We start from the raw sequence: 26329 nt of genomic DNA on the forward strand, positions 1-26329 counted from the left end.
GGTGGCTACATACTGGGTTATATAGTCCATTATTATTCTACAATCACAGGAAATGAAAACCTTCTGTCCTGATGTTTGGCTTGAAGTGAATATACTGGGTTTACAAGGTTATAAGGCAAGTAAAAACCAGCTTGTCTGGTGTGTTTAATTTGTTATTTTCTTGCTGATCTCAGATCTGTTGTTTCATGGCCCATAAACTCATTCATTCATCTTCAGTAACTGCTTTATATTGGTGAAGGTCGTGGGACTATCCCAGGAACACTAGGCAGAGGTGGGATAGGACACCAATCCATCATGGGGAACCATGCACACACACACACACACACACACACACTCTCAAAGAGACCATTTAGAATCACCATTCCACCTACTGGCTTAATTTTGCAAGGGGCAGCAACCCAGAGAAGCCAGAGGAAACCCACATGGACCAGGAAGAATGTGCACATAAACTCCACAGATAGTAACCCAAACTCAGGTGACTGATGATACAGAAAATGTGGAGAGAATATAGGTTAAGGAGAAATGTGCTGCAGAAGAAACACAGAAACACAAAAAAGAAAAGAAACACAAATCTTATAGTCTCTGCTGAAAGGAATCGTGTCATGTTTCATTTTTACTGCTGCTCCAGAACAAACTATTTGGGTATGACATGCCAAATAATTTCTTATAGAAGCAATACTATTGTGCCAAATTAGTAGTTGACTGAAAAATCAGAGCTAATATTGTGCTGTGTGCATTGGGCTTAAGGAGACGTTTATTTATCGTTTATAGACGGATTCTACAGTCTTCTGTGCTTCCTAACAGCCAGATGCTGGAACATTGCTACAGTATAAGAGGAATAAACACTTCAGGTGTGAAAATAATCCACTTCAGGGAAGTAACAGCATCTCCTCTGTGTTGAGTTACATCACACCCAAGTTTAGGCTGTTTTCTAAAATCACTCCCCTTCTAATCATCTCTTATTGTTGCAATTCTTATCGGTCTATTGAAATTTCTAATATTTTATAGTAGCACCCAACTAAAACTTAGAGCACCAGATGCCCAACTTCCTCAAACAAACTTAATTTCCCTGGGGCTATATTTGTTTATAAAAGTGGAAAACCAATGCAAAGTCTGTTTCTTTTCATTATATCAGTGTTGAACCTGTGGCAAGGAATTTCACACTGCCTTTGGGCTATTGTTAACTTTCATTTTTGCTCAGACCATACTAGCTGACCATACTGAATTATTTAAAAAAAACAAACACTGTGTGCGTGAAAAGCAAGAAAAGACCTTATTTTCTGCCCATTGTGAACTGTTATGTCTGTGGTTTCAGTGTAGGATATTACACATTCTCAGCAGCGCATGTGTCCTGTAAACCATGAAGTCAGTTTAAGAGCAGAATAAGGTCAGCCGCCAAAACCTCTAGTCTGCGGATGGACCTGAACTGAACCGAGAAATGGAACGCACAGAGAAAACAGCCAGAGAAAGCTTGGACAATCCATCATGCTTTGGATTATTGTGAAATATTACACTAGATTTCAGCTTCACCCTAGGAGGAATATTGAATAGGTTCAGTAACAAGAGAAATCTAAAATAGGTGTCAGCAAATAATAAGTAAACATGGGTTAGTTTCCTGTTGTAATAAGTAGTGTCCATAGTATTTATTGAACTTGGAAGATCTTGATCTGTGTGTGATGCTGATACGAGGATTATCAGGTGGCAGCGGTGATAGGGTTTTTAAGCACTGTGTACACTTATTTAGCCACTATATCGCTTAATTAGATACACGAACAGCGTTAGTTCATGGTGGAGGTGTACCGTTAGAGACTAAAGCTCATTTTTCCCTGTATTTTTATATTAATTGGGTTCCTCTTTGTGCTCACCATCAATGGTCAGGCCAGATGACTGCTGTCAGATGTGTGCTTTTGGCTGATGAACTGTTTCTCAGCAACACTTCATCAACACTGTGGAACCTGACAAACTCATACCAGTGTAACACACACTGTCAAAACTGTGTGTGTGTGTGTGTGTGTGTGCGTGTGTGTGTTTGGCTGTGTGTCATTCCTACTATCTTGCTCAGCTCACGTTGCTAGCCTGACTCAGTCATGCATGTTTCATAGGCCATTTCTATCTACAGAGGTCGCTCAGGTGCTTGTTCAGTCCCTTGTCATTTAGAGACTGGACTACCTCAGCTCGATCCTGGCAGATCTGCCCCTGTGTGCCATCTGACCCTCGCAACTGATCCAAATGTGGCTGCACGGCTTGTTTTCAGCCTCCCCAAGTTCACACACCCTGCTACTGTGTTCCCTCCACTGGCTTTGTGTAGTGGCTTGCATCAGATTGAAACCTACAAAGTTTACCTACAAAGCCAAAAGTGAACTTTACGGTACTTATCCACCCCTCTCTGCACCATGCTCCCTTTGAGGCTCCTGGACCCACCATGTCTCCAAAATTCAGGAGGACATGCATCAAAACTCTTCTCTGTCCTGATACCCTGGTGGCGGAATGAACTTCCTGTTCTGTCTGCATTGCTAAGTCACTGGCAGTCCTCAAAGACTAACAACCTACTCTTCTCCAAGCACTTGAATGAACACATAATAATAATAATAATAATAATAATAATATTCACTTCTAATAACGCTTAATACTTTCATGCTGTCAGTTACTGTATGGGAACCGAGTAAAGTTGTCAGTGAGTGTATTTATACATACAGACACAGAATTTGGGCCAATATACTACAAGGCTGCCAGAATAACCAGTAACTGGCAACTCCATCTCAGTAAAATCCTCCATCTCAGCCAGTCCCACCCACTAGCACTTTATCACACATTTACACCATAGCATTTAGCATTTTTGGAAAGATTCTCCAGTGTCATTGCTTTGAAACAGTCAGGGGTAAAGCTGTTCTTTTTTCAACATTGCAAAGTTTTCAAGATAGAGGAGTTTTCCCATTGTGTTTCTTTCTGCAGCAGGACAAGATTATTATTTTTTATCTCAACCTCGAGAGAGAGAGAAATAAAGGTTGCTCTGGGAAATGCTTTATTATAGCAGATATAGCTATATATTTTTTTTTAATCATTGGCAGATTTCTGTGGTTAAAGTGGAATAAAAAATATTTATTGTGAATTAGTATTTTCCTTTAACAGAAAACAAAAAACAAATGAAAATAAAAAGAAAGAAAGAAAGAAAGAAAGAAAGAAAGAAAGAGAAAAGTTTGAAAAATATATAGGAAATGCTAATATAAGGAAATCTGCTGCAGACCTTATATAAATACATGAATAAATAATGCATACTGCAAAAAAATTGAAGCCATGTCTCATATGGAGTGAGGTTAAAGGGTATGAATGATTCAATTTATTATAAATTATAAGGACACATTTTTGAGAATATTCCCATATTCGTGGGTGTATATCATATGTTTGTGTATAAATTACCATCGGCAAAATGTGATGAAGAGCGTTCGGGCTGCGACAAGGCCTGAGACTAGAAGTGGATCAGTTCTACATAAGAGAAGTATCTTTCCTTTAACAGAGGATCTGCTACAGAAACAGATTTATGATTTTTATTTCCATTTGTCTGCAAAATCTGCATTTAAAGAACATAGTAAGCTATCCTAAAGTGTTATATCAATCAGAAGTATCAGAGATAATTGTAAGATTTGCAGTAAGTATTGTTCAATACCTCTAAAACACTAGTCTGCTTGTGAACACAAACAACTGAACAATTTCTCAAAGTAGCATATGATACTGTACCATCCTATAGCCACCTCTTTGAAAACCAGGCTACTTACCCATACGCAATGATACATGGATAGCCACAGGTCAAATACCATCTCCTTGCGCTTTATTTACTATCATATATTATTTGGTGTATGTCTTCCTCGGTGCTTTCCAAATATCAGATGGTTAGCTTGGAGCCATTGTGAGCCAGTGCAATTCTCGTGTCAATCATTTACTGTTTCTTGTCCAAACTAAACACACACATTTCCTGCTCCTTGTCACCTTCTGCATACTTGGGTCATAAATGGATAATCCTTAAGGGCAAGCCTTGAGAATATATTATCCAAACTGTAGAGTAGGTGAATGTCAAAATGCCGTCATGTCACATAAACAGTGTTGGGATGGGTATCTTGGGAGCATCCCCACCTTCTGCTGTATGTCATATGGGAGCAGAAGGAGTCTATAATGCCCAGGATTGTGTGGGGAATTTGTCTCATATTCACACAGGGGAAGATGGAGGGGGGAGTTGTGGTTCTTGGACATTGGCCACCAACTGTGCGGCATTGTTGCTCAGCAACTGCCACTGTTTATGAGCTCAGTTTTTCTGAAATATTGTCTCCCCCCCCCTCATATTTCTGTCCTTGGCTCTCGTTCAGTGTCTGTTTCCCCTTAGCTGCTTAATCCTCCAGCCACTCCCAAGGACTTTTAGAATCCTACTTTAGGTAGGACACTTAATTAAAATGATAACTGAAGATGATCTAATCAAAAAGTGACACCTGCTGCACTGCAGGAGTATGGAAGGTATTACGCTTGCATATGTTAATTGCTTTACATGCCATATGTTTCAAAAGGAAAGCGAGGTGGCATCTTTTCCCATGATGATAGTGCTTACAAGTGTGTTTACAAGAGAGGTTTTCTTAAACGTGCGCATATATTTTGATTACTATTGCTCACCCACCTGTCTTGCCTATACATGTGAATTAATGTCAAGATTTGTAAATTAATACATTTAATTAGTATTAATCTCCTGACCTACTACTACTACATCAACACTTCCTCTGTGTTGATAAATTATATTGTAATATTTTGTGGACATTTTTTTCCCTTTCCTATCTTTATAGGTAAATTCTATTTTTACTGTAATTCTATTCTTATTAAAACGCATTTCACTTTCCTTCTGTGTATCATTGTGTGTGTGTGTGACCAATAACGTTAGAATTTTAATTTAATTTAAATGTCATTGATCTATCTGTTTATCCCATCGATTTCTATTTAATATATTTATTTATGCAGAACATATATTCTAGATGTGCAGAAATATTTTAACAAAAGATTTTGACAATTTCATTCCAACTGCCTCCACACCCCTAGTAGTCTTGCAAAATATGGTTTAATATCTAAAAGCCACATTATAGGGATACCTGTACACTTTTACAACATTCTGTAGATTTGACCAAAGCTACAGTTAAAATTCACATCAAACATCAGAATGGGGAAATAATGTGATCTCAATGGCATGATTGCTGGTGCCAGTCAGGCTGGTTTGAGTATTTCAGTATTTCTCCTGGGCTTTTCATACACAGAATGGTGTGAAAAACAAAAACACGTCCAGTGAGCAGCAGTTCTGCAGGCAGAAATGTGCTGTTGATGAGAGAGGTCAGAGGAGAATGGCCAGACTGGTTCATGCTGAAAGAGAGGCTACGGTAGCTCAAATAACCACAACCGTGGTGAGCAGAAAAGCATCTCAGAATACACAATATGCCGAAACTTGAGGCAGCTGGGCTACAAAGACCACACTGAGTTCCATTCCTGTCATCCAAGAATGGGAATCTGAAGCTACAGTGGGCACAGACTTACCCAAACTAGGCAGTTTGTGTTGGAAAAAAAACAAGCAGTGTTTATTCAATCTTCAGTTGTCCACTTTCAGTGAGCCCATGGATAACGGATTAAATCTGGCCCACTAAATAAACTTCATGTACTCAATCATGATGGGGTCTGTTAAGAAAGGTTAAAAAAGACAAATGAAATCTAGTCTCTGTTATTCCACAAAATAAAGAATAATATCACCATGAACTCAAGTATCAGTATTAAGCTAGACACTTCCTCGATGAACCTAGAAGATCATGTCACTAAGAAGCAAGCTCCAGGCTTCATAGTCTTTGACCTTGAGTAACCCCAGGGACATTAATACACTTTATGTATAACACTTTGTGTTTCTCAGTTAATTACAGTATACAGTCTGTAAATTCTCTGTGTTTGTATTGTTAGACTGTCCGCTAGTGCAAAACACTCAGTGTAAAATTGATTAAAAAAAAAAAAAGATTAACGACTAAAATATACACAATTGATTTTGACCTGATCCATGTGGATGAGTTTGGCCTGAAATGAAGGAATAAAATACTTTCCAATAGAAGTTTAATGAATTTGATATTGCAGTAAAGATCTGTGTGCTATCGAAATGGCTGAGCAGAGAAGGAAAAAGTTATGCCAGAAGTCTGAGTTTTCTAGGCTATGACACGTCTTCTTTTACCAGCAGTGAGTATAAATAAATAAATAAATAAAACATTCCTAGCAACATATTTTACTTTCCATGATGAAAAGTTACTAACTACCTACATCAAACTACTGAAATAGTTCCTCAGAAAAAAAAATAGAAAGAAAGAAAGTACCACTACTGTCATAATTCACCCTAATGAAAGTCATGTAATTAGAAGAAATGAAGTTTCGTATTGCTTTATTAAGTTTGGAGATGGTAAGCTTTGCACAACTCATTTTAATTATGGCCAGATGCAATTATTTAAAATAGTTGTGTCAGCTCTACTAGTCAATTAGGCTACTACTTGACTAGAATTTCTGTGCTTTTCTTGAACTTGGATAATAAAAAGCACTTCCTGGTCTCTGGGGACCTTGCATTTTCTAATGTCTGCACCTTTCAGCAAAAATGCATAATTGGATCGGTGTTGTTGATTCTATGACCAGAACAAGCTTTGCATCAGTACAGCTCTTTTCTTTCTTTTACATTCACAGCGATGTGAAGTTTATTTATTTTTCTGCTTTTTAAAATGCTGTAAATTAAATATGACCCGGAGTTAGGATCTGTACTCGTCTGTATGGTGAATAACTTCAGAAAATATTACCCTACATCTCTGAGTGCAGAACCCCTACAGGGGAGAAAAAGATATATTTATTACAGGATTCAGTTGTAACTTAGTTTAAAAGTCAGGATATCAGTCTGTTTTCTTTATTGTCTAATAATATAAGCCTGTCAGAGGTTGGTCAAACTCAGACGATTTAACGCCGTTTGCAGTAAAGAGTGTTTAAACAATTAAAATTTAAAGAAGTTGAATAATAAATAGCTTAATATTTTATTAATGCACAATAAACCACCCAAAACATCACCACTGAGGTTACTCAATAGTGTTATTTCTCAAATGTTTTGCATTCAGAGGCTTGTTTAATTTTAAAAATAAATTTCACAGACTCCTATAGGCGTCTGTGAAAGGCGTCTCCTATATTAATCCTAATTTATGATGGAAATTTTGTAACACACACGCACAAAAAAAATTTATGAGACAATATTAAAAACATATTTCCTTTATTACAAACATTTTAATGATGCTCCTTAAGTCAGGTACTGAAAGTGTCAATTATTTCACTAAGCCTGTATTTTCTTTCTGTCTCAACAAGTTGCACATACTATTGGATAATACCTGGCTAAAAGTATATGGACACCTGACCATCACACTCATAAGTGATTTTCCATCCAGGTTCCCAGATTTCCCATTCCATGTCCCTGTGGTGCAGGTTTAATAACCTCCGATACTCTGGGAAGGCTTTCCACTAGATTCTGGAGCGTGGCTGTGGGGATTTGCTCATTTACCCACAAGTGCATTAGTGTGGTCAGGCACTGATGTTGGGCGAGAAGGCCTGGAGCAGAGTCAGCATTACAGTTCATCCCAAAGGTGTTCAGTGTGGTTGAGGTCAGAGCTCTGTGTAGGTCACACAAGTACTTCTAATCCAAACATGACAAATCATGTCTTCCTGAACCTTGCTTTGGGCATTGCTGGAACATGCTGGAACAGAAAATTGTAATGCTACAGCATAGCATACAAAGATATTCTTGACAATTGTGTAGCAGCATATCAGAATGATGTTCTATACTCTATTTCACCTTTTGTTAAAATATCTTTTTGTATAGTCTCTACATGATGAGTGCGGTGAATCCTGAAATGTTTTAAATTTTCCTATTTTCTGCATATGGTGGTAGTTTCCATGGTTCACTGACATATCCAGCATCTTTTACACTTTTTGCCATCACCTGTATCCACTAGATCCATTGCGGATTGATTGGCTGTCATCTGGGTAATTTAAATTCTGGAGAATAGCTGCAGATGCTGGAGCCATAGCTGGCCTGGTTCATCTCTGGATCTTGGAAGTGTAAATTGTGTAGCCCCTGGAACCATATTGATTATACTGGAAGTCTGTCTTGGCTTTGTTTTGGAGAAAGGTGCCAAAATATATTACCATCTCTAGATTTGCATGGGCCTGCTGAGGATGGTTGTCATGTCCTATCATCTCCATCTTTTAGCATGGAGACAGTGACAGATAGCGCCTCTGAATTCTCTTCATCTAAAGATTGAAAAATCAGGACTGTCTTCTAGCTTGGCCTCTGTCTCTGAAGTATCCTCTGTTTCTGAAACCTCTATTACAGTCCAAAAGCGGTGATCAGACTTCTTTGACTGTCAGACTTCAGGGACTGAATTCTGAGCAGCATGTCAGAGAATGTCTGTAGTACTGAAGAAAGAAGCTTGGACAAGCTCGTTTTATCCGCTTGCAGGTGTGGCTACACCCAGACAAAACAGCGTTTAATCAGTTTACATCTTTCAAGTACATGTCTGTGCAGATATCTTTGTACTTGAAAGTATTTGGGTCAAAATTACCCACAGCATCATTGTAAACAAATTATGTATGGACATTCCACAACACATTAGTTAGCAAAAGTGTTGACACTTGGCTTGCATATTCATGACCTTATTTTGTCTATTTATTGAAGTTTTTATTCCTGAACTCTCCATTATCTGAGCGGAATTTTTATTAGGCCTATGTGGTGCTTGAGTTATTAAGGTTCAAATGAAACCCATTCAAATCAAACCAGATAGAATAATAACTTAATAATAAAGAGAAAATCTTTTAAAATTTCCATTACTAACAAAATTTTAATTTTTAAAAAAAAAAAGTCTTGAAGACTTGGCTATGCCTCATGGATCCATGGAACCCTAGCTTGTAGTTGGTGCTTGATTGAGTTCGTATGTTGCCATGGAAACATAAACCGAAACATTTGAAAATTATTTATTTGTTTATTTATTTTATTGATTTGTAGAACATCATTTCTATTGTAACTGTGATAACATTACCATTTAGGATTTAAACAAGAATTATATTTGTTATTTTAGAGTTCAGTTTTCTGTAGGTCATGTGGTAACGACATGGAATTTGAATACCAGAGCCATTTTTTACCAAAATTTTTAGAATACTAAAAAATTACGCTGAATTTCCAAATGTAGAAGTTTAAAAATTCTACATTTGGTCAAAGCAGTAAGACAATTAATTGTTTTGGTTTATTACGTTATGTATTCTTATTCTTATTGTTTTAAAGTTGGAAATATACCGATCAGGTATAACATTATGACCAGTGGCAGGTGAAGTGAATAAGTCTGATGATCTCCTCATCATGGCACCTGTTAGTGGGTGGGATATATTAGGCAGCAAGTCAACATTTTGTCCTCAAAGTTGAAGGACAGAAGCAGGAAAAATGGACAAGCGTAAGGATTTGAGCGAGTTTGACCAAAAGGGCCAAATTGTGATGGCTAGACATGTGTCACTTACCTGGGGAACACATGGCACCAGGATGCACTATGGGAAGAAGGCGAGTCGGTGGAGGCAGTGTCCTGCTTTGGTCAATGTTCTGCTGGGAAACCTTGGGTCCTGTATCCATGTGGATGTTACTTTGACATGTACCACCTACCTAAGCATTGTTGCAGACCATGTGCACCCTTTCATGGTATTCCCTGATGGCTGTGGTCTCTTTCAGCAGGATAATGCTCCGTGCCACAAAGCAGAAATGGTTCAGGAATGGTTTGATGACCACAACAACCAGTTTGAGGTGTTGACTCCGCCTCCAAATTCCCCAGATCTCAATCCAATCCAGCATTTGTGGGATGTGCTGGACAAACAAGTCCCACCCATGGAGGCCCCACCTCACAACTTACAGGACCTAAATGATCTGCTGCTAACATCTTGGTGCCAGATCCCACAGCACACCTTCAGGGATCTAGTGGAGTCCATGCCTCGACGGGTCAGGGCTGTTTTGGCAGCAAAAGGGACATTGTTTGCATATAATGTTCAATGAGTTTACTTGAGAATGAGATGTTTATTTAGCTTTTTCTGAGAATTACATTTTATTTTGTGTTTATTTGACTTGACTTGTGGCATTTCAATACGAATAACAGCATCAATATGAGGCATGGACTTAATTGGCTAGTGTAGTTACGTAGCTCTATAGAGTGACCAGTGGTGTGCTATAGTTTTACAAAAAAAGCAAGAGGCAGAGTTACCTTATAATGTACTTTCATTTAAAAAAAAAAAAAATCCATACTTATAGGTATACATTGGTAATATGTAATTTTAGACAACTGAAGACATTTGAAAACCACAAAGGTGTTGTGTGTAATAAAGTTGAATAAAGAGTAGGCGAGTGAAATTAACCACTTCTAATCATTTTCCAGAGTGGGGTTACGCAGAAATGGCCACTTTAGCATTTTGCATATCAAGACCCAAAAGCAGGCCGTGTGATTAGACAGACAGAACCCACAGCAGATTTGGATGTCCAGCGGAACCTTTAATCAGCAGACATTGTTGATTTGATAAATTTGTTGGATGGATGCTCCTCAACTTCACTTGCCCCCTGAGAAATGATTTGAAATAATAACAGCAGGAACAGCGAGAGGGACCTAAGGAAATAAATTTTCTTTTATAATAAGACAGAATTTGAGAGGCACACTTGAGTGGAGTGCTTTAATGCAGTATGGCTCATTAAACTCTGCTGACTGGGCCTGGGTGGCAGATGAACATTAGCTTCACAGTCCATAACACAGAGCTGCAGAGTCTTCAGGCGACTGTTTAGTAGGCATTCTGCAGAGAACTCTTCCACTCTTCTTTCCAGCTGACCTACCAAGGCAATGTATCTTCTTAGCTCAGATATGTCGATCTTAAAGGGAAACTCTACACTGAAAGACATTTAATACATTTAGATTGATATATTTGTGATGTGTTGTCTCACGCCCTGGCATCACAGTCGAACACTGCTACTGCAGTTACGATGGAGAAAAATGAGAAATAATCTCAAACATAGCGACAACAGTCACGTTTTATTGCTAGCTTCTAAAAACAAAAGAATAACAGAAGAACAGAAGAGAAATCCAATATAAAGATAATTGAAACAGCAAATGTTAGAGTCAAAGTTCCAGAATGCAGTGCAGCATCGTTGCTATGAGCAGGAGACTTGAAGAAGAAGAAGCCTGTCACATATACATTACAGCACAGGGAAATACAAGTTGGGGTCAGAACAAAGGATCAGCCATGATATAACACCTCTGGAGCACACAAGGTTAAGGGCCTTGCTCAGGGGCCCCAGAGTGGCAGCTTGGTGATGTTGGGGCTGGAACCCCAACCTTCGAATCAACATCCCCAGAGCCTTAACCACCTGAGCTACCACTGCTAGGAGCTGGTTAGTGCTCTCCAAGATGACCAGCATGATGGTCTTTTGTTGGTGGTATTACAAAAACAAGGTTTTTTGGAAGCTGATCTATCTATTGAAGTAGAGTTTACGGAGGAGAGAGCAGGTGAGCAGACTAAAGGACTTACACACTGCTGCATTGCTTTTAGTAGCTTTAAGTAGAAATTAAAAACAGAAGGGATGGAGCTAAACCCCACAGGTAACACTCAGCAGGTAGTCAAACAACATAGTGGGGAAAGTGGAAATAAGACCAATATGTCAATAAAACAAGAATTTCAAGACAAAGATCATATGTTAATTCTACAGATTAATACGCACGGAGTACAGGGTGACGTTTCCTTTTAAACTTAGTAGAAGGTAGTTGATTTTTTACTGTGAGAAATGTGAGTCGCTTTGAGAAAACTACAGCAGCAACAAAACAGCTTCAAGCCGAGTTTTCTATTAGAAGAGCAAACCGGTGCCTCAGTCGTCTCTCTATTACTGTGAATTAAGTGAAAACACGTGCAAGAGCTTTTTCATATAAAAATGACATAAAAGTCACTATGTATGAATCAATACTACAATTACAGCACAGAAGGATTTAATGATGGGGTAATTTCACTTTTTGAGTGATTCAGACAGCACACACATCTTTGTGTCATTTTATTTTTTCATACTGCCAGAAAGTGTTTCCTGCAATGCTTTAACTTTATTTACAAAGCATCACTAGGCCCTGGAGTTAAAGCATTTTTTGCTTTTTTTTATCAGGTTGATATCTCTATTATATTTCAGACTTTTTTTCTTTTATAAGACTACTCCGACTGCAAGGTTTTTATTTGCATTCATATCTACTCCATTTTTTTGGGTTTGGAAAAGCAAAGCCAAATTGTTGAAATTGTGCAAAGTCTTGAATTCTCTTTGGAGACATTGCTATTCTTAATTTCTTTCCCACACAAATTAGGTGAAATATAAAGTCAGCTTTTTCATACAGTAATTGCTTCAAAGATGTGAGTGCATGGGAGCAGATTAGCATCTTTATGTATACTGAAGGCCAATGTTACTTATTAGAAATCAGAATCATAGCTTAAAGCCACGGAGCAGCGTCTTTTTATGTGTTATGCAAATTATGAAAATGGTTTCTCTTCAGACTGCAGTGAATTTAACTGCGTTCCTGAAGCTTTGATTTCCAACTGATGATCATATCCCATCTAATTACAAATTACAGTTTTTAATATGTCATTAAAATAATTCCTTTTCAAAAGAAGTCATCTGTGAAGAGCTTCCTAATGCTCCTCACAGTGCTGCTGAATGCCCAGTTCTGATTGGTCAGAATTAACATTTTCTATAAGGTGGCTCTGATTATATTTCTGTATTAGTGTTTATTAGTTTATATAGGTTACATACTGTAGTTTATATTAAAGCACTTATTCCACTATTTTATTTGAACAATTCCTGTATGAAGGATTTCTTATAAAAATGTGTTTTATTAAAATGTATTAAAATATGTGAAACTGCTGATTTTTTGGAGAAAGTCATTTCATTTAAACAAAATGCAATTTTTTACTTATTAGCTTCAAAGAGAAAAACAGAGGGACTGTTGAGGGAATGACTATATGTTTATAATTGCTGGAAATGATAATAAAGTTTAATGTAACTTTAAATAGATTAAACAATTATGATGTGTCTTTCCATAATAAAGCACTGGAACCAGTATTTTATGGTAACAGTAACTGGATTTTATTTTGGGCTTCACCACACACAGTTTCATGCAGTCAATCAGTTAATCAGTAATTATTTCTGTATTTTCTGTCTTTATTTATTTATTTATTTATTTATTTATTTATTTATTTATTATACTTCATTTATTGCAGCTGGCTGCACAGGCACATTTGATATGACTACTACATTCACTGACACTTTTTTTTTAGATGAATAGTTTCACTCTCTCGGAGGGATACACGTTATATATTCAATCATTCCAAGGACAAAGCTAGAAATAGCTTTATACTCAAGTGAAGCATTATTCTATCCTTCACCTTGTATAAAAGAGACTTTTGTAAAGATTTCAGCTTGAAGTCTCAGCATTATTTATGTGATTGGGTAACAAATGGCATTTTTTAGAGTTTGCATTTGCTCTCTCCGTGAGATATCTGCTGTCTGATAAACAACTGCATTTCATAAAACCTTTGCTTTTGTTCTAAATGTTTCTGAAGATATGCCATTTTTCAATGCTTAACAAAAGAAATTTGCCTGTACCTAAGTCGAGAGTACATATGCAGAAGGTCGAGAAATTAAAACAAAAACAACATAATGTGTGTTATCAGGGTGCTGAGTCATCATGAGCCAGCAGAACAGCTTCAGCGAGCCTTGGCACAGATTATGCAAGGCTCTGGATCTGTACTGGAAAGATAAACATCATTCATCCAAAAGATATCCCTTCAGTTGTATTGTTGATGGTAGTGAAGAGTGCTATCTATCACTCCAAAATTTCCCAGAGATGTTCAAGTGGGATGAGATCTGGTGCCTGTTAGGGTAATATCATGAGATTTATACAATTTTCATCAACCCAATCTGTCAATGAGCCCTTGGTTTGGTGGTGATGATCTACCTTAAGGGGTTCAATAGCAATAATCAGGGATCAATTAGCCAGTTCTACATTTTGCCATTCACATCAGATTATTTGCTGTTAACCACTGTCTTGGGCCATTTTAGCGTGGGTTAGCTTGCAGACTTACTGATATATGGAAAAACCCACGACTGCATCAAATGCGGGAATGAGGTGCGGGCGGAAGTGGCATTTTTAAAAAATAAAATCCATATTTGAGTTATATATAAAATTTAAAAATAAAATATAAAAGTTTATTGTTTCCTTGCGGCCCGGTACCAAATGATCCTTGGCCCGGTACCGGTTCGCTTCCCGGTGGTTGGGGACCCCTGGTTTTAGGAGTCAGAACTGAATGTTTCTGGAAGCTTTAGTCCATGTGTATCTAGAAAACAATGATTCTGAGTGGTTTGGTCCATGTATAGTCTGGATTTCTTAATGGTTTGGTCCATATGTAATCAGAAGCCAATGTTTATCGATGGTTTGGTCCACATGAAGGCTGAAGTCAGGTTTGTCCTGTATATAGTCACAATCCACAAGTCAGACTCCAGATTTATTTTTTATTTTAGTCCACGTGTAGTCTGAAATCATTCAGTTCATTATTTCTGTAAAGTAATTTTTGTTATCTCAAAGATGACAAGAAAAATAACTCTTGATCTTGAAAAAACAACTTTTTCTTTCTAAGATAATGGAAAAATAAGGGGACAGAAAAAATACAATAATAACAAATGGTCTTTCTGACCTTCTGTACTAAACACTTCAAATGAAGAACAGCACATTTTGTGAACTGTGTGAAATATAATACATCACATAGTAATGCAGTTATTATATTTTGGTAGCTACAGGGTCCTCATTCTTCACTCGAAATAAAAACACACACTGTTATGTATCTTTTCTACTAGATTAAGCAGCACTGTGTTCTCAGAAATATTACAAGAAATCAAATGGTTTGATCAATTGTCTTTGAGATCTATCTATCTATCTATCTATCTATCTATCTATCTATCTATCTATCTATCTATCTATCTATCTATCTATCTATCTATCTATCTATCTATCTATCTATCTATCTATCTATCTATCTATCTATCTATCTATGAGAATGTAGACATAAATGCAATGTGAATTATGCAAATTTCGTTTCTTTAACCGTATTTATCTGCTGCCTTCCTGAGGTGTATTAAATCAAATTTAACGTATAATAAATCTGATGTATCCTTTATATCATATTATCTTAAAATTGGTACTTACACAGTAAACAGGCAGCCTCAGGCCTGTTTTGGGACTCGAGCTCCTCTCAGAAAATGCATCCTTGTCCAGACTAATGTAGGACAGCAACAAATGGTGCTGGATATTGATTCTAAATCTGTCTCTGTAGCAATGCATGTGATGTTATATTGAGTGTCAAAAGAATAACAAATAGTGCTCAGTCTCTGTCATATTCCAATAGCACATGGCATTTTTGATAACAGTGTGTGCATGTGTGTGGCTGTGTGTGTGTGTGTGTGTGTGTAAGGGAGAAAGAGAGTGAGAGATAGACTGTGTTTGTGTATGTGTTTGTGTGTGAGTGAGAGAGAGAGAGAGAGAGAGATAGTGTGTGTGTGTGTGTGTGTGTGTGTTGAGGGAGACTTGGGTACATGGTACGGACGAGTGACTCATTTATTTCCGAGTCACTGTTGGCTGTGAGGAACAGGTCATCTCAGCAGCGGTCTCCGTCATCTAGAATATCCCTCAAGAGCTGAGTTACAGAGCAGCTGAAACACACACACACACACACATACACACACACACACACACACACACACATACACACACACCCCAAAACAATGCTAACCATTTACCATAAACTAATTATTAACAATCTATTACCCAGTAGCTATTACCAGATGATTGGTGGTGATATCAGATAAGATGCTAAAATCTTTGACAGTGAAACTCTTAGTGTTGAGTAATGGATGATATCACACGGTCTCCTCCATGCCACAATAAGAATGATGACACTATTACACAAACACAGGATTTTTTAAGGGTCCATTATGCTCCACTAGGTTCATGGCATCTTTACTCTTTGCATCTTTAGTGTCCTTTTGTTAAGTCTTTCTACTTTAGGTTTCACCTCTTTACAATAATAATTATGCTTGAGTAAATTTACCAACTTATTCAAGTTCATTACACCTGTAACTGTAGATCAAATGCACCTTCTCAACAATTACTGATGACGAGCTACATATGCAACAGCAAAGCGAGATAAAAATACAAGCTAATATAGAAATCAAATCTAGATAATGAAATGTTCACTCTGTGTAATCACTCAGGCTTCAATCTACAGTCAGGGCTAGAAGGAAATCAGCCACAGTTGTGTTTCTTCAAACCATACTATACATTGTCTGCATTACTTCTCCTTAACACACTCCTTAACCGCAAATAATCTGATGTGGATAGCAAAATGTTACTAATGTATGGCTAAGCGATACCACTGATCTCTGATTATTGCTATTGAACCCCAGCAACTGTACTTAAGCTGGACCACCAGGAAGAAGACAAGAAGCATGATTCATAACTTAGAGTAAGTCCTATGGTTACTTCCTTCTTCTTATATTGTCATGTTTCCATCTGAGGTACTGTATATTACACATAGGAAACTACTACAGTCCACCAGGATGCTAACATTAATGTATGGCTTACTTCAAACTGTGGAAGCATTTATAAGAGCACTATTTAACAGCTAAATTATGCCACTTAACCAAATTTGCATATTCCCTTCAATATTTTAGACAATGAAACTAAAATAGATCTTTCAATTAGAGCTTCACCCTCATCACGATGAACCGTTGCATGAGGTCAATTTTACCTACTGCTTTATCATGCTGCCCTGGACACAGTTCCACAGCTAATGTAACAATAGCACCAACTGGCCTATGTTCAGTGCTTCAGCACAGCTCAGATAGCATTGACATTTGAACCAGATATTCCATCTAAAATATGAAACCAAGCAGACCATTTACAAATCGAAGTGAGTACATTTCCATTAACATTTATGTGTGCAATTCTTTTGCATGCTACTCTTGGACAGGTTTATAGTTGAGCTAATATATTCATAAATACTGTATGTTTGAATGATGGCCATTTCATGAGATCAGTTTATAATGGGGGAAAAAAATGGAAATTCTCCTTCCAAGACTTGTACTGATCTCAGCCAGATGCATCATTCATCCTCTGGACTGCGCTATTCTCACGAGCTCGGTAATCACAATGCATCATCTGTCAATCTTCTGCACTTTATGATAAATATAGATGCTCCTTATGGGGAAATTTCATGATAATATGCCAGCCAATTTTCGTCAAGTAACTAGCCAATTATGTTCTTGCTTGGAGCAGTAAATTTGTGCTCTTTGTGCCTGCACGCATTATTTAGACAAGCTGATCAAAGTTTCATCCTGGCCTGTGTTATTGCCCAGGAATGTATTGATCAAAGGCCCATCAGATTTGAAATATTGACAAAAAAGTAATGTTGCAAGGGCAAATTAAAACTAAAATATACCAGGGATATTGGCAGTTATCAATCATTAATGCAAAAAGGAAAAGGTCAGTGAAACTTTTTCGGAATCTGGGAGTGGTTTTTGGGGGAAAAAATACAGAGGCAACACATATGTTATATAGCTTGGAATAACAAGAGAGATGGTGTATATTTTAAAAGCTTTTGACTGAGACATCACTTGTAGACTGGTGAATAAATAGCTCGATGCCTTTCAGTAGGTGAATTTCTGTTATAACAAGCAGCACTGCTTTCTTTGTTGCTGGCAAAAATAAAATATTAGTGTATGTTTCGGTACAATTAGTAGTCATACTGTTTCTTGAATTAAATGAAATTCTAACCGTATCAGCATGTAGCTACGCAGTCAGCTAGCAAAAGATTCATGTTTTAGGCTTCATAGACACAATCAGAAATCCTTCATGTTTACAGCAAAACTCATCAAGCTTCATTTATTCCCAATGCATTCAGCAGATTTCTCCACTACTAATGTCTACAGTCATTTGAAAAATGTTAAAATGGATTTGATTTATTATTTCATGTTTACTGAGACTTCCAGAGCTTCTTTTGAATGTCCAAATATCTTTTTCTAACACTCTGCAAAGTTCATTACTCATGAAATTAAGCATTGATTGCTATTTATAATGAACATTTACTGTGAAATGATTTGTAGACAAATGCATAAACTCATTCAGAAACTAGGGGCCATGTGGAGTTGCCAATCCATGAACAAACAAAAACAAAACAAAAGTTACAAATGCTCAGTCTTTAAGATGTAGGTACGAATGCGACCCCCTGGGTGTATCTCCGTACAGGGAGACTTTACTTTTTTCTCAGAATGCACTGAAAGACCAGGCACTCTGCTCATGTGTCGCACTCCTGATGAACTCCTATGGAGCGAAGGTCAGGTGTGTGTGTGTATATATATGTGTGTGTGTGTGTGTGTCTGAACCCTGCTCTCAGACAACCCAGAAAGTGCTATCCTCAGTCATTGTGGTAATGTAAAGGAAAGTTTCAATCAATTCCCAGCCAGAGAATCTGGAGACCTGCCACACACAGTAAGGGCCACTGTATTCATTGGCACCAATGTTTGGCTTGTTTTCTATTGTTAGCACAGCCTAATTGAAAATATTGACCCTCTCTGTGACATTCCAGACACTCAGCAAGACTCCTTGACACGATATAATAAGAATTCATTCTGACATTGAGGTTATGGGTCCATGCTCGGCGAGAGGTCGTGTGAAATACGTACTCTGGGTTTGTAAATGAGAAATGTTTAGAATGAAAAAGCATTTGTTTACTGTTAATCAGTTTATATATTTACAGTTAAGTGCAAAAATTCACATACATTTAGAAACAAATGAAGAACATAATTCACTTGGGGTGCATTTTGAATGATTGTTGTGTTTCAGGAAACATCTTCAATTTATTTTAAAATATTTAAGAGGAACTTTGCTTCCATGAATGATGTAAACTTTTGCACTAACCTGTATGTACTGTATTCAGATTTATTTAAAAAAAACCCCATTATATACCAGTATGTGCTTTAACAAAACTGATAATAGTTAATAATGTTTTTTTCTTTCTTTATTTTTTTAACTGTTTACCGTAGCCCTGTGCCTATATTTTGTCCACATTGATTTTTCACTCAGAAGGAGAATGGTATTGCCTTTTGTGATTAAGCTTCATATTAAAAATTAGTCATTATCAGGGTAGAAGGTGAAATTGAATCAATTTATCCTCATTTCCATGTCAGCTACTTCCTCATGAAGCAGGGAATAAAACACAACAAGGTGTTCTGTTACAGAATAATGATAATAAACGTTGGGGTAGTGCGATGCGGCTCCACGTGTAGTTACTGTTATTACTCCATTTTGGATTATTTTCCCATAATTGCACATCCTGAAGTGTTTTATTCCTCTTACACCATAGCAATTTGACCGTTTTAAAAAAATATGGAATGCGGAATGTCCATGAAGCAGATTAGCTCCTGTTATCTGTTGTAGTGACAGTTAGTAAACAGTTATTAAGAAAAAGTAAATTAAAAAAAAACCCCAGCTTGTCATGTCACTAAGAAGCCATTGAGAACAGAGACTCATTCCAAAAATACAAAATATTTTGTATAATACATTATGATTATATATTATTATTATTAATTATTTTAATTATTAAGTATGAAGCAATTTTAATTATTTTATTTTTTTATTATCATCATTCTTGTCTTATGTAGAGTGCCATATAAGACCTTAAGTTGTTACTATGCAAATGATTATGTATTACATTGAGTACATGGATATAAACCTAATAAAATCAGAGCTACTGTTATAGAAAATTAATCAACACTTTCTCTCTGAAGAAAAAGGAGGCAGCTCTGTGGAATAATTCCTAATAATGTTCTGTGAACAGAAAATCATGAAAACTTTATGCCACTGGATTAGAGACACGGTCATTTCTTCATGGCTAGGTCTTTACACTCTTGAAAAACATTTACTTTTACATACACTTATTAATAAACCCTATTATTTCAGTGCTGCCAGTATAATCAGATGTGAAATACTTTCTCATGGTCTGAAGTCGTGGTAGGACTGGAGAAAATCACCTCATATTCAATTCCCTGCAATCCCAAGGCTAAGAAAGTCAGCTTGGATGGTTGGGCTTCCAAATTTTAAATTACATTAGCTAGGCTCGAGTCTTGAGAATTGTTGAATCTCTATCTCCTCTAGAGAGAAAAGTGAGGCAGCATTAGTTAAACCTCTACAACTTCATAATATTCTCTTCCTAGTCCATAGATCTAAAGCCTCTTGTGCTAAATTCAATATCATACTGAATCACTCTTATGTAGCTCCTTACAATCTCCTCCAAAAATAATATTATAAAAAACCTCTGGATTACGTTCAGCATCTCATTCATGCCAAAATCCAGCATTGCTAATGGACATCAGACCTTGCATACTGTTTATTCCACATGATTCATGTATTCCCAGCTATTCTCAATTTTCCCCACACAATTCATTTAGTCTCACTTTTTTTCATCATAATTAATTTTTTTCTACATGTGATATTTGACCCAAATTCATTTATTCTCACGGGTGATTTTTCACATTTTTCTTTCATATTGCCCCCCCCCATTTATCTAGAATTTCACACATTTATTTTTACATGTAATTTTTCACACTTGATTCTTTCACATCTCACACGTCATGTTCTCTATTTTCCATCCTTTACTTTAATTTGATTCATTTAATCCATGTGTGATATTTCCATTCATATGTTTTTGAATTAATTTATTTTCACATTGCAAATTCAGGGCAAAAGATGAAATTTATTTATTTATTTATTTATTTGTAAGGACTCAGACTAAGATAAAAATATGACATATTTTATATGTTGTTGCTGAATCTGGACTGTGGCACTGTGGCTTAGTGACTGGCGTAAAGTAAACAAGTTGCAAAAATGCAAGCTTATTATCGAGTAGAAATTGCTGGATTTGGAAGAGCGTTATAAAAGTGTGGTTGATTTGCAAGCTTTCATTCGGCTCTTAATAATAATTTGATTGTTGATAAGTCGAACACATTTCAATTTAATCTCAGAGAATAATTAATGCAATCTTGTAATAAATAATAAACTCAGTCTACTCTACTGTATCGTAAAGTCATTTTCTCTATACATAATTATAGCTATAATGTATTTTGCTTTTGGGAAATTATGTACTGATTTCAAAAAATTTGGTCCACATGGATACGGGACAGAGTCAATTCAAGAAGGTAGTGGATAACAAAAAAGCCAGCTGGTATAATCCAACAAAAAATGATGATGAAATGGAGTGAAATTCCATTTGGACCAGAATGTAATACTGCATGTAGTCCATGGATGGGGAATGGAGCCTTTTTTCCCAGCTCTCCAGACTGACCACATGGCCGAAGGGCATCTGTCGCTAAGCCATTACCTTCAGCTCACAAAATTGGATATATAGCAAATCACTGACAGTTCTTTCCCCCCATCCGTTTTCATTTATTTACAATACTTTGAAAAAATATCTAATAATGTGACATTGTTTCTTGTATGGCTAGTGGCGGGTCACCATATTTTCACAACCTAAAAGAAAAACCTGTCCATATCACAGTGATTTTGTACATAGCTGTTTAGTTTAGCATGGGACAGCACGTTTGTGGGTGGCATTAGAATTAATTTAGTGAGAAGTGTTTTGCTGTGTGCCATAGCTCTGGCAGTTTTGTTGGTGAATCAGACACCAGTCAATGTGATGCTTCTTTACTCATGGCTTGGTCAGATGATAAATATAAACAAAAGTCACAAATTTAATGATAATGAAACCACAGTGTTAGGTAGAGGAAAGGTTTCACATCAAAACAAACCTTTATTAATAACGTGCCATATTCTGTGTTGGTGACTTCAGTCTTAAACTTAACGTCAACATTTATGTAGAAAAAGTCACATTCAAGCTAGACACATACTTTAATCCATTTTCTGTGCAGTCTAATAAGATTATTCAAATTGTTTGCATTTAGGTTGCTAGATTTTCTGGAATAAAAAGGTCTGAGGCAGTTTCTCTAATGTCTTTAAACACAAGCACTTGCCTTTAAGTCTGGAAAAAAAAATCATGGATAGAAAATACAGACTGAAGAAGAAAATAGTGTTTCCTATGATAATATTTTACCAACATACTGCTGCTTTAATTTCCTAGAAAGTTTAGTTAATTTCAGCAGTCATAACTGATAAAAAAATAGCACTTGATCCAGCACATCCTATTATTATGTGTTTCATTAAAAAAATACATGGTGTCAGTTAATTGTGTAAATTATTTAATAAAGCCACAGGGTATCAAACTGAGACCATCACATCATCAAAGGGATGTAGGCTATTTTATCTCACTTTTAATGAGCTATTTTAAGTTGTTGTATTAATAAAATGATGCATGTGTTGGTGGAAGCAAGCTGGCAAATGTATTGTCTGGGGTTGGGCATCTGCCATCTTTGCCACACCTTAGATCTCCCCTAATTTGCAGAAATGGGAGTTTTTAATAAATACAGATATATCAACTCAGCTACTATTGCTTAGGATTAGTCATAGGAGAGGAGATATAATATACACTATATTGCCAAAAGTATTCGCTCACCTGCCTTGACTCGCATATGGACTTAAGTGACATCCCATTCCTAATCCATAGGGTTCAATATGACGTCGGTCCACCCTTTGCAGCTATAACAGCTTCAACTCTTCTGGGAAGGCTGTCCACAAGGTTTAGGAGTGTGTTTATGGGAATTTTTGACCATTCTTCCAGAAGCGCATTTGTGAGGTCACACACTGATGTTGGACGAGAAGGCCTGGCTCTCAGTCTCCGCTCTAATTCATCCCAAAGGTGTTCTGTCGGGTTGAGGTCAGGACTCTGTGCAGGCCAGTCAAGTTCATCCACACCAGACTCTGTCATCCATGTCTTTATGGACCTTGCTTTGGTCACTGGTGCACAGTCATGTTGGAAGAGGAAGGGGCCAGCTCCAAACTGTTCCCACAAAGTTGGGAGCATGGAATTGTCCAAAATGTCTTGGTATGCTGAAGCATTCAGAGTTCCTTTCACTGGAACTAAGGGGCCAAGCCCAGCTCCTGAAAAACAACCCCACACCATAATCCCCCCTCCACCAAACTTTACACTTGGCACAATGCAGTCAGACAAGTACCGTTCTCCTGGCAACCGCCAAACCCAGACTCGTCCATCAGATTGCCAGATGGAGAAGCGCGATTCGTCACTCCAGAGAACGCGTCTCCACTGCTCTAGAGTCCAGTGGCGGCGTGCTTTACACCACTGCATCCGACGCTTTGCATTGCACTTGGTGATGTATGGCTTGGATGCAGCTGCTCGGCCATGGAAACCCATTCCATGAAGCTCTCTGCACACTGTTCTTGAGCTAATCTGAAGGCCACATGAAGTTTGGAGGTCTGTAGCGATTGACTCTGCAGAAAGTTGGCGACCTCTTCGCACTATGCGCCTCAGCATCCGCTGACCCCGCTCCGTCAGTTTACGTGGCCTACCACTTCGTGGCCGAGTTGCTGTCGTTCCCAAACACTTCCACGTTCTTATAATACAGCTGACAGTTGACTGTGGAATATTTAGGAGCGAGGAAATTTCACGACTGGATTTGTTGCACAGGTGGCATCCTATCACAGTTCCACGCTGGAATTCACTGAGCTCCTGAGAGCGACCCATTCTTTCACAAATGTTTGTAAAAACAGTCTGCATGCCTAGGTGCTTGATTTTATACACCTGTGGCCATGGAAGTGATTGGAACACCTGATTCTGATTATTTGGATGGGTGAGCGAATACTTTTGGCAATATAGTGTATGAATATATGTGTGTGTATGTGTGATTTTTATTCTGGGATACAATCATCAGGATCTGCCTTATCCTGATCAGGGTCAGAATAAACCTGATGGAACAGCAGGGCACCACACACACAAACACACACACACACACTAATTCACACCTGTGAATATCAGTTTGAGAGTTTTGAGTTTTGAGAGAAACCAAGGTCAGGATTGATCAAACTCTGGAGCTCAATGCTACTTCTGAGGTATGAACCCAAAAAATAAAATTAAGAATATAGTAAACAAACAAATGGTAGTACGCGCTGATGGTGTGTCTATTAGCTGGTAGTCATATTAACGCTGTTGCATGTTTCTCTCTGCTACTAATGGGCCATCTGCTATCATACATCCTGGACAATATTGCTAGCGCCACATCAATGCAGGGCTACAGCACTCGGAGAACGCTTGCACAGAGCAAACCTTCGAATCCCAAAATGATAAATGGGAGCTTACTTCATAGGCATAAACAAACGAGGACCCTTAGAGTGCAATTGTTCCTTTTGAGACCAAGCCACAGAGGCCTTCTATTTACATTCAATCATTTCTTTCATGCATCTACAGTAACCACTTTTCCTGTTCAGGGTGGATTGGGAGACAATGATACGCACTGGGTGAGATTCCAATCCATCATGGCCTTCTATTTCTATTCAGGTTTCGTTATTCATTCTTTGCCTTTTACTTTCACGCTTCCCTGCTAAGGTCCTGCCCTGAAAAATATCCATATTGCACCTAAACTTCCTAAAACTTTCCTATAGCTTGCTCTATATTTTCAGTATGTTCTGGTTTCACACGATCAAAATTTGACATTTTCTATTATGTATAGTTCTGACAACTACAGGCTTTCCTAAATTTTAATGTTTTAAATATTGCATGCATTGTAAATATTACATGTACTGTAACCACAAGTAAAGCTTTCTCATTTTAATCTAGTTAACACCAAAAGGTAAAAAAAGAAAAGTACTTTTGACAGATTTCTTTCCCATTTCCCTGAAAGATACGCTGCATGCCTCTACATTTATAACCTAGCCTGCTAATGATAAAACATGACTGTCGAACTTTAAAAAACTATGCGCCTACAACTGCACCTACAAATGAGTTCTCACTTCTGCGTTATCCACAACTTTATAAAGTCACTCACAGCATTAAATCACTCTCAAATAGCAAGATTTTGGAATCTTTATCAATATTGTTATAGCCAGTGCATTTGGGTTTCCAAGCCAAGGTTATGAAGTAGCCTAGATAGATAAATATACCCATGTATTTTTGGGAAAACAGTCTTTAACCAAGTATAGTTTATAGGCCACTTTGTTTGTTTATCACAGAGGTGGAGGAACAACAAGATGCAATCCACTCATCAGCAGTAATAATCAGAAGGTCAGATTGGAGAAATACAGAGATGTGCCACAAAAGTTCTGAACCCATAATAAACCTTTACTAAAGTGATGGAAAGTCCAAAGTTTGGAAAAAGAAAGGATCTGCTAATGATCCAAAACATTCAAACTCATCAGTCAAGCACAGTGGAGGTAGTGTTATAGCTTGCGCTTGCATGGCTGCTTCTGGAACAGGCTCGCTAATCTTTATTGATGATGTAACTCATGATGGGAGCAGCAGAAAGAATTCAGAAGTCTACAGAAATTTTGTCTGCCAAATTACAGATAAATACATCCTATTGGAAAGAACTTCACCATGCAGAAATACATTGACCGAAAACACACTGCCAACACAAAGTGGAAGGTTTTAGACTGGCCAAGTCAATCACCAGACGTTAATCCAATTCAGCATGCAATTCAGCTCCTTTTTTTTCCAAGGGAAAAAAAAAGCTCAGAATAAACAACAACTGAAAGAAGCTGCATTAAAACCTGGAAAAGCATCACAGAAAAAGAATACAAAAGATTTTTAATAAAACTGGGTCACTAGTTGATGATGTTATTGCAAGCAAGGGATATTCAACCAAATATTAAATCTTATTTACTTTAAGATCTGTTCTGTTATCTGTTCTAATACTTTTGCTTACCTAAAAATTGTCTTGTCCGTTTCCAAATCTGCTATGATCCAAGTTGTTTAACATATCTAGATGTAAATATCAGAAAATGAAAGCTGAAGTTCTGATCCATTATATCATATTAAACATTTAATCTTAAACCCAAATGACTCCAGAGTACAGCACAAATAAAAGATATGGTCTTGCTGTTCCAAAGCTTTCGAACGTGGCTGCAAGCATATTATTGGCAGAATTATTGGCTGGTTCTGAAATGGTCATGATGCTGATTTGAAAATACCTGATTGATACCATTAGTACCAACTGTATTTGTGTTGCTGAATAATGCAAATGATCTCAGAT

The sequence above is a fragment of the Hemibagrus wyckioides genome, linkage group LG18 (genome assembly GCF_019097595.1).
Source record: "Hemibagrus wyckioides isolate EC202008001 linkage group LG18, SWU_Hwy_1.0, whole genome shotgun sequence".
Classification (NCBI taxonomy): Eukaryota; Metazoa; Chordata; class Actinopteri; order Siluriformes; family Bagridae; genus Hemibagrus; species Hemibagrus wyckioides.